Here is a 10,705-nt window from a genome sequence, read left to right on the forward strand (position 1 = left end):
TTCTATATCTTTTCTTTTAATGTCAGCGTAGCTCTTTTGTCGACTTTGGGCGGTTTTCATCCGTTGTTGAATTTGGATGATCTTCTCGGTAGTTTCTTGTATTATCTCCGGACCCGTAATCTGTCTATCCCCCACTTCACTCCAACAAATCGGAGACCTGCACTTTCTACCATAAAGTGCTTCAAACGGCGCCATCTCAATGCTTGAATGGTAGCTGTTGTTGTAAGAAAATTCTGCTAACGGTAGATGTCGATCCCAACTATTTCCAAAATCAATAACACATGCTCGTAGCATGTCTTTAAGCGTTTGTATCGTCCTTTCACTCTGCCCATCAGTTTGTGGATGATAGGCAGTACTCATGTCTAGACGAGTTCCTAATGCTTGCTGTAATGTCTGCCAGAATCTTGAAATAAATCTGCCATCCCTATCAGAGATAATAGAGATTGGTATTCCATGTCTGGAGACGACTTCCTTCAAATATAGTCGTGCTAACTTCTCCATCTTGTCATCTTCTCTTATTGGCAGGAAGTGTGCTGACTTGGTGAGACGATCAACTATTACCCAAATAGTATCATAACCACTTGCAGTCCTTGGCAATTTAGTAATGAAATCCATGGTAATGTTTTCCCATTTCCATTCCGGGATTTTAGGTTGTTGTAGTAGACCTGATGGTTTCTGATGTTCAGCTTTGACCTTAGAACATGTCAAACATTCTCCTACATATTTAGCAACATCGGCTTTCATACCTGGCCATCAAAAATATTTCTTGAGATCCTTGTACATCTTCCCCGTTCCAGGATGTATTGAGTATCTGGTTTTTTGAGCTTCTCTAAGTACCATTTCTTTCATATCCCCAAATTTTGGTACCCAAATCCTTTCAGCCCTATACCGGGTTCCGTCTTCCCGAATATTAAGATGCTTCTCCGATCCTTTGGGTATTTCATTATTTAAATTTCCCTCTTTTAAAACTCCTTGTTGCGCCTCCTTTATTTGAGTAGTAAGGTTATTGTGAATCATTATATTCATAGATTTTACTCGAATGGGTTCTCTGTCCTTTCTACTCAAGGCGTCGGCTACCACATTTTCCTTCCCCGGGTGGTAACGAATCTCAAAGTCGTAATCATTCAACAATTCAATCCACCTACGCTGCCTCATGTTCAGTTGTTTCTGATTAAATATGTGTTGAAGACTTTTGTGCTCGGTATATATAATACTTTTGACCCCATATAAGTAGTGCCTCCAAGTCTTTAATGCAAAAACAACCGCGCTTAATTCCAAATCATGCATCGTATAATTTTGTTCGTGAATCTTCAAATGTCTAGACGCATAAGCAATCACCTTCGTTCGTTGCATTAATACACAACCGAGACCTTGCTTTGAGGCGTCACAATATATCACAAAATCATCATTCCCTTCAGGCAATGACAATATAGGTGCCGTAGTTAGCTTTTTCTTCAATAACTGAAACGCTTTCTCTTGTTCATCCTTCTATTCAAAATTCTTCCCTTTATGCGTTAATGCAGTCAAGGGTTTTGCTATTCTGAAAAAGTCTTGGATGAACCTTCTGTAGTAACCAGCTAGTCCTAAAAACTGGCGTATGTGTTTCGGAGTTTTCGGGGTTTCCCACTTTTCAACAGTTTCTATCTTTACTGGATCCACCTTAATACCTTCTTTGTTCACTATGTGACCGAGGAATTGAAGTTCTTCCAACCAAAATGCACACTTTGAAAACTTAGCGTACAATTCTTCCTTCCTTAGTACTTCTAACACCTTTCTCAAATGTTCACCGTGTTCTTGGTCATTCTTTGAGTAAATAAGTATGTCATCAATGAAAACAATGACAAACTTATCAAGGTATGGTCCACACACTCGGTTCATAAGGTCCATGAACACAGCTGGTGCATTAGTTAAACCAAACGGCATGACCATAAACTCGTAATGACCGTAACGTGTTCTGAAAGCAGTCTTTGGAATATCATCTTCTTTCACCCGCATTTGATGATACCCGGAACGTAAGTCAATCTTTGAATAAACAGACGAGCCTTGTAGTTGATCAAATAAGTCGTCGATTCTCGTTAGTGGGTAGCGGTTCTTGATGGTAAGTTTGTTCAACTCTCGATAGTCGATACACAACCTGAATGTACCATCTTTCTTCTTGACAAACAAAACAGGAGCTCCCCACGGTGATGTGCTTGGTCGAATGAAACCACGTTCTAATAGTTCTTGCAGTTGGCTTTGCAGTTCTTTCATCTCGCTGGGTGTGAGTCTATAAGGAGCACGAGCTATTGGTGCAGCTCCTGGTACAAGATCTATTTGAAATTCAACAGATCGATGTGGAGGTAGTCCCGGTAATTCTTTCGAAAATACATCGGGAAATTCTTTTGCGACGGGAACATCATTGATGCTCTTTTCTTCAGTTTGTACTTTCTCGACGTGTGCTAGAACAGCATAGTAACCTTTTCTTATTAGTTTTTGTGCCTTCAAATTACTAATAAGATGTAGCTTCATGTTGCCCTTTTCTCCATACACCATTAAGGGTTCTCCTTCTTCTCGTACAATGCGAATTGCATTTTTATAACATACGATCTCTGCTTTCACCTTCTTCAGCCAGTCCATGCCAACTATTACATCAAAACTCCCTAACTCTACTGGTATCAAATCAATCTTAAATATTTCGCTACCCAGTTTAATTTCTCGATTTCGGCATATATTATCTGCTGAAATTAATTTACCGTTTGCTAATTCGAGTAAAAATTTACTATCCATCGGCGTCAATGGACAACTTAATTTAGCACAAAAATCTCTACTCATATAGCTTTTACCCGCACCTGAATCAAATAAAACGTAAGCAGATTTATTGTCAGTAAGAAACGTACCCGTAACAAGCTTCGCGTCTTCCTGTGCCTCCGCCGCATTAATATTGAAAACTCTTCCGCGGCCTTGTCCATTCGTGTTCTCCTGGTTCGGGCAATTTCTAATAATGTGGCCCGGTTTTCCACATTTATAACAAACTACATTGGCATAACTTGCTCCGACACTACTTGCTCCGCCATTACTCGTTCCGACACCATTTGTTCCTTTCGTTCTGTTAACCCCTGGTCCGTAGACCTCACACTTCGCCGCGCTATGACCATTTCTTTTACACTTGTTGCAAAATTTGGTGCAGAACCCCGAGTGATACTTTTCACACCTTTGGCATAGCTGCTTCTGATTGTTGTTGTTGTTGCGGTTGTTATTGTTGTTGGGATGATTGTTGTAGTTGCTGTTGTTGTTGTTGTTGTTGTTGTTGTTGTTGTTGTTGTTGTTGTTGTTGTTGTTGTTGTTGTTGTTGTTGTTGTTGTTGTTGTTGTTGTTGTTGTTGTTGTTGTTGTTGTTGTTGTTGTTGTTGTTGGGCCGTTTATTGTAGTTGCGATTGATGTTGCGATTGTTGGGATAATTGTTGCGATTATTGTTGTAATTGCTGTTGTTGTTGTATTGGTGATTCTTATCACCGTTTTCCTCCCACTTTCTTTTGACTTGCTTCACATTGGCCTCTTCAGCCGTCTGTTCTTTAATTCTTTCCTCAATCTGGTTCACTAGTTTGTGAGCCATTCTACATGCCTGTTGTATGGAGGCGGGCTCGTGTGAACTTATATCTTCTTGGATTCTTTCTGGTAATCCTTTCACAAACGCGTCGATCTTCTCTTCCTCATCTTCAAACGCTCCCGGACACAATAGGCACAATTCTGTGAATCGTCTTTCGTACGTGGTAATATCAAATCCTTGGGTTCGTAACCCTCTAAGTTCTGTCTTGAGCTTATTGACCTCGGTTCTGGGACGGTACTTCTCGTTCATCAAGCGCTTGAATGCTGACCACGGTAGTGCGTACGCATCATCTTGTCCCACTTGCTCTAGATAGGTATTCCACCATGTTAACGCAGAACCTGTGAAGGTTTGCGTAGCGTACTTCACTTTGTCCTCTTCAGTACACTTACTTATGGCAAACACCGATTCGACCTTCTCGGTCCACCGTTTCAATCCGATCGGTCCTTCAGTTCCATCAAATTCCAAAGGTTTGCAGGCAGTGAATTCCTTGTAGGTGCATCCTACACGATTTCCTGTACTGCTAGATCCAAGGTTATTATTGGTATTTAGTGCAGCCTGTACTGCGGCTATGTTTGAAGCTAGAAAAGTACGGAATTCCTCTTCATTCATATTCACGGTGTGTCGAGTAGTCGGTGCCATTTCCTTCAAAATAGTCAAATGGAACAAGTTAATCATACAGAATATTAAGAGTAGTTAATAGTATTTCGTAGCATAATATGAACTCATTTATAAAAGCTTTTTCTTCATATTAGCGTTTTATAAGTTTAAATTCGGGTAGTACCTACCCGTTAAGTTCATACTTAGTAGCTAATATACAATTCAACTACTACAATTCTATATGAAAACTGATTATAATAATATTTCGCGTTCAAACTTTTATACAATATTTTACAAACTTACAATACCGCTTATTTTACATAAAGCATGAAATATAGCACACAATAACTTTGATACAAGATAGTTGTGAAGATAATTCTAGCTAGTACACAAGTCATTCAGCAAAGGTAATAAAGATACGTAATTCATACGTCCAGAAACAAGTCATGCATTCTGGTTTTACTAGGACTACTTCCCATCCTTGGTCTTGTGGAACATAACCGTTATGGCCGTTGATAAGACAGCGTGTTGTAACGTCGTCAAAGGGACGAGGGTTACGTAATGACCAACAGTCTCGTAATAACCTAAAAACCTCATTTCTTACCCCAATTACCGACTCCGTCACTTGTGGGAACGTTTTGTTTAATAGTTGTAGCCCGATGTTCTTTTTCTCACTTTGGTGAGAAGCTAACATTACTAACCCGTAAGCATAGCATGCTTCTTTATGTTGCATGTTAGCCGCTTTTTCTAAATCATGAAGTCCTATATTCGGATACATTGAGTCAAAATAATTTCTTAACCCGTTGCGTAAAATAGCATTTGGGTTCCCCACAATATATGCGTCAAAGTAAACACATCGTAACTTATGGGTTTCCCAATGTGATATCCCCCATCTTTCAAACGAAAGTCTCTTATAAACCAAGGCATTCTTGGAACGTTCTTCGAATGTCTTACAAACTGATTTCGCCGTAAATAGTTGTGCCGAAGAATTCTGACCGACTCTAGACAAGATTTCATCAATCATGTCTCCGGGTAAGTCTCTTAAAATATTTGGTTGTCTAACCATTTTGTGTTTTTATACTGTAAAATAGACAAGAGTTAGATTCATAAAAAAAAATACTTATTAATACAAGCAATTTTTACATATATCATAAAGCATAAGCACACTATATTACATATATTACACCACACGAATACAACTATCTTATTCCGACTCGCTCGTTTCTTCTTCTTCTTCGGTTTTGGTTCGTTTAGCCATGTTTCTAGGGATATATGATGTTCCCCTAATACGAGCTGTCGTTTTCCACAACGGTTTAGAAAAACCTGGTGGTTTAGAGGTTCCCGGGTCATTGTTACAACTTAAGGGCTTCGGGGGTTGACGATACATATAAAGTTCATCGGGGTTGGAATTAGATTTCTCTATTTTTATGCCCTTTCCCTTATTATTTTCTTTTGCCTTTTTAAATTCAGTTGGGGTAATTTCTATAACATCATCGGAATTCTCGTCGGAATCCGATTCATCGGAGAATTGGTAATCCTCCCAATATTTTGCTTCCTTGGCGGAAACACCATTGACCATAATTAACCTTGGTCGGTTGGTTGAGGATTTTCTTTTACTTAACCGTTTTATTATTTCCCCCACCGGTTCTATTTCCTCCTCAGGTTCCTCCTCTTCCGGTTCTGATTCTTCTTCCAGTTCTGATTCTTCTTCCGGTTCTTCTTCGAGAACTTGTGAATCAGTCCAATATATATTTGACTCTTCGTTATTATTAGGTGAGTCAATAGAATTTGTGCTAGAGGTAGACATCTATCACATAATATCAAACATGTTAAGAGATTAATATATCACATAATATATACATGTTAATAATATATAGTTTCCAACAAAAATGTTAAGCAATCATTTTTAAAGAAAACACGGTCGAAGTCCAGACTCACTAATGCATCCTAACAAACTCGATAAGACATACTAATGCAAATTTTCTGGTTCTCTAAGACCAACGCTCGGATACCAACTGAAATGTCCCGTTCTTATTGATTAAAAATGTTCCATATTAATTGATTTCGTTGTGAGATTTTGACCTCTATATGAGACGTTTTTCAAAGACTGCATTCATTTTAAAACAAACCATAACCTTTATTTCATCAATAAAGGTTTAAAAAGCTTTATGTAGATTATCAAATAATGATAATCTATAATATCTTGTTTACACACGACCATTACATAATGGTTTACAATACAAATATGTTACAACGAAATAAGTTTCTTGAATGCAGTTTTTACACAATATCATACAAGCATGGACTCCAAATCTCGTCCTTATTTAAGTGTGCGACAACGGAAGCTCTTAATAATCACCTGAGAATAAACATGCTTAAAACGTCAACAAAAATGTTGGTGAGTTTTAGGTTTAACCTATATATTATCAAATCATAATAATAGACCACAAGATTTCATATTTCAATACGCATCTCATACATAGAGATAAAAATTATTCATATGGTGAACACCTGGTAACCGACATTAACAAGATGCATATATAAGAATATCCCCATCATTCCGGGACACCCTTCGGATATGATATAAATTTCGAAGTACTAAAGCATCTGGTACTTTGGATGGGGTTTGTTAGGCCCAATAGATCTATCTTTAGGATTCGCGTCAATTAGGGTGTCTGTTCCCTAATTCTTAGATTACCAGACTTAATAAAAAGGGGCATATTCGATTTCGATAATTCAACCATAGAATGTAGTTTCACGTACTTGTGTCTATTTTGTAAATCATTTATAAAACCTACATGTATTCTCATCCCAAAAATATTAGATTTTAAAAGTGGGACTATAACTCACTTTCACAGATTTTTACTTCATCGGGAAGTAAGACTTGGCCACTGGTTGATTCACGAACCTATAACAATATATACATATATATCAAAGTATGTTCAAAATATATTTACAACACTTTTAATACATTTTGATGTTTTAAGTTTATTAAGTCAGCTGTCCTCGTTAGTAACCTACAACTAGTTGTCCACAGTTAGATGTACAGAAATAAATCGATAAATATTATCTTGAATCAATCTACGACCCAGTGTATACGTATCTCAATATTGATCACAACTCAAACTATATATATTTTGGAATCAACCTCAACCCTGTATAGCTAACTCCAACATTCACATATAGAGTGTCTATGGTTGTTCCGAAATATATATAGATGTGTCGACATGATAGGTCGAAACAATGTATACGTGTCTATGGTATCTCAAGATTACATAATATACAATACAAGTTGATTAAGTTATAGTTGGAATAGATTTGTTACCAATTTTCACGTAGCTAAAATGAGAAAAATTATCCAATCTTGTTTTACCCATAACTTCTTCATTTTAAATCCGTTTTGAGTGAATCAAATTGCTATGATTTCATATTGAACTCTATTTTATGAATCTAAACAGAAAAAGTATAGGTTTATAGTCAGAAAAATAAGTTACAAGTCGTTTTTGTAAAGGTAGTCATTTCAGTCGAAAGAACGACGTCTAGATGACCATTTTAGAAAACATACTTCCACTTTGAGTTTAACCATGATTTTTGGATATAGTTTCATGTTCATAATAAAAATCATTTTCCCAGAATAACAACTTTTAAATCAAAGTTTATCATAGTTTTTAATTAACTAACCCAAAACAGCCCGCAGTGTTACTACGACGGCGTAAATCCTGTTTTAAGGTGTTTTTCGTGTTTCCAGGTTTTAAATCATTAAGTTAGCATATCATATAGATATAGAACATGTGTTTAGTTGATTTTAAAAGTCAAGTTAGAAGGATTAACTTTTATTTGCGAGCAAGTTTAGAATTAACTAAACTATGTTCTAGTGATTACAAGTTTAAACCTTCGAATAAGATAGCTTTATATGTATGAATCGAATGATGTTATGAACATCATTACTACCTCAAGTTCCTTGGATAAACCTACTGGAAATGAGAAAAATGGATCTAGCTTCAAAGGATCCTTGGATGGCTTGAAAGTTCTTGAAGCAGAATCATGACACGAAAACAATTTCAAGTAAGATTTTCACTCGAAATAAGATTGTTATAGTTATAGAAATTGAATTAAAGTTTGAATATGATTATTACCTTGTATTAGAAAGATAACCTACTGTAAGTAACAAAGGTTTCTTGATCTTGGATGATTACTTAGAATGGATTTAGAAAACTTGGAAGTAAACTTGCAATCTTGGAAGTATTCTTGATTTTGTGAAACTAGAACTTTTGGAATTTATGAAGAACACTTAGAACTTGAAGATAGAACTTGAGAGAGATTAATTAGATGAAGATAATTGAAGAATGAAAGTGTTTGTAGGTGTTTTTGGTCATTGGTGTATGGATTAGATATAAAGGATATGTAATTTTATTTTCATGTAAATAAGTCATGAATGATTACTCATATTTTTGTAATTTTATGAGATATTTTATGCTAGTTGCCAAATGATGGTTTTCATATGTGTTAGGTGACTCACATGGGCTGCTAAGAGCTGATCATTGGAGTGTATATACCAATATTACATACATCTAAAAGCTGTGTATTGTACGAGTACGAATACGGGTGCATACGAGTAGAATTGTTGATGAAACTGAATGAGGATGTAATTGTAAGTATTTTTTGTTAAGTAGAAGTATTTTGATAAGTGTCTTGAAGTCTTTCAAAAGTGTATAAATACATATTAAAACACTACATGCATATACATTTTAACTGAGTCGTTAAGTCATCGTTAGTCGTTACATGTAAGTGTTATTTTGAAACCTTTAGGTTAACGATCTTGTTAAATGTTGTTAACCCATTGTTTATTAAATCAAATGAGATGTTAAATTATTACATTATCATGATATCATGATGTATTAATATATCTTAATATGATATATATACATTAAATGTCGTTACAACGATAATCGTTACATATATGTCTCGTTTCAAAATCATTAAGTTAGTAGTCTTGTTTTTACATATGTAGTTCATTGTTAATATACTTAATGATATGTTTACTTATCATAATATCATGTTAACTATATATATATATATATCCATATATATGTCATCATATAGTTTTTACAAATTTTAACGTTCGTGAATCGTCGGTCAACTTGGGTGGTCAATTGTCTATATGAAACCTATTTCAATTAATCAAGTCTTAACAAGTTTGATTGCTTAACACGTTGGAAACATTTAATCATGTAAATAACAATTTCATTTAATATATATATAAACACGGAAAAGTTCGGGTCACTACACCGATTTTCTTTCACCTATCAACCTTGCTAGGTTGCTCACTTCTTGTTCCATATTCTGAATACAAGCTTGTTGATTTCTAAATGCTTGAGCATTTTGTTCATTGGTTTGTTTCTGAGATGTGAAAAACTGAGTTTGAGATTCAACTAGCTTCGACATCATGTCTTTTAAATTTGGCTTTTTATCATCGGTTTGTGGTGGTTTATTTTGAAAATTAGGTCTTTGCTGATTGTAAGTATTATTGAATACTTGTTGATTGCTAGGACCTTGTTGGTTGTTGTATGGAACATTACGGTTATAGTTCTAATTTTGATTGTAGATCGGTCTTGGCGGTTGATAATTATTCTGATAATTATTTCCAGGCCTTTGGTTTATGTATGAAACATTATCTCTTTATTCCATTGTTAGTTCAATACTGAGACAATCTTTTGTTAAATGTGGTCCTCCACACTGCTCACAACTAATTCGTATTGAGTGAATATCTTTAGTCATCTTTTCCATTCATCTCTCGACAGCATCTATCTTTGCGGAAATGGAATCTAAGTCATGGCTAGAATCGGCTCTAGCTGCTTTAGAGGATCTAATGATATCTTTTTCTTGATGCCACTCATGTGAGTGGGAAGCAGTGTTATCAATAATTTTGTAAGCGTCAGTTGCTGTTTTCTTCATAATGGAAGCACCAGCTGCTATATCGATGTCTTTTCTTGTAGTGATGTCGCATCTTTGGTAGAATATTTGTACTATTTGACAAGTGTATAAACCATGTTGCGGACATCCTCTCAATAATTTTCCAAATCTCGTCCATGCCTCATATAAAGTTTCATTTGGATTTTGTGTGAACGTAACAATTTCTCCTTAAAGTCTCACGGCTTTAGATGCCGGAAAGGATTGTTTAAGAAATTTTTCAACTAAAACGTCCCATGTATCAATCGCCCCTTCAGGTAACGATTCCAACCAATCTTTGGCTTCTCCCTTTAAAGTCCAGGGAAATAACATGAGATATATCTGTTCATCCTCTACTTCTCTTATTTTAAATAGAGTACAGATCCTATTAAAGGTACGAAGATGTTCATTTGGATCTTCCTTCGGCGCACCACTAAATTGGCATTGATTAGTTACCATGTGTAGAATTTGTCCTTTGATTTCATAATCTGGCGCATTAATGTCAGGTTGAGTAATTGCATGACCTTGGCTAGTGCGTTTAGCTCTCATTCGGTCTTCCATACTTAGAGGTTCC

The 10,705-nt window shown here is 35.9% G+C and overlaps 1 non-coding gene across 1 annotated transcript; it reads left to right on the top strand.

Annotated features, from left to right (window-relative positions):
* The first annotated feature begins 10,225 nt into the window (after positions 1–10,225).
* On the top strand, positions 10,226–10,332 carry LOC139874098 (small nucleolar RNA R71). Its single transcript, XR_011767802.1, has one exon. It is a non-coding gene; the product is annotated as a small nucleolar RNA R71 (small nucleolar RNA).
* Positions 10,333–10,705: the final 373 nt, after the last annotated feature.

Source organism: Rutidosis leptorrhynchoides, chromosome 10 (genome assembly GCF_046630445.1).
Source record: "Rutidosis leptorrhynchoides isolate AG116_Rl617_1_P2 chromosome 10, CSIRO_AGI_Rlap_v1, whole genome shotgun sequence".
NCBI lineage: Eukaryota > Viridiplantae > Streptophyta > Magnoliopsida > Asterales > Asteraceae > Rutidosis > Rutidosis leptorrhynchoides.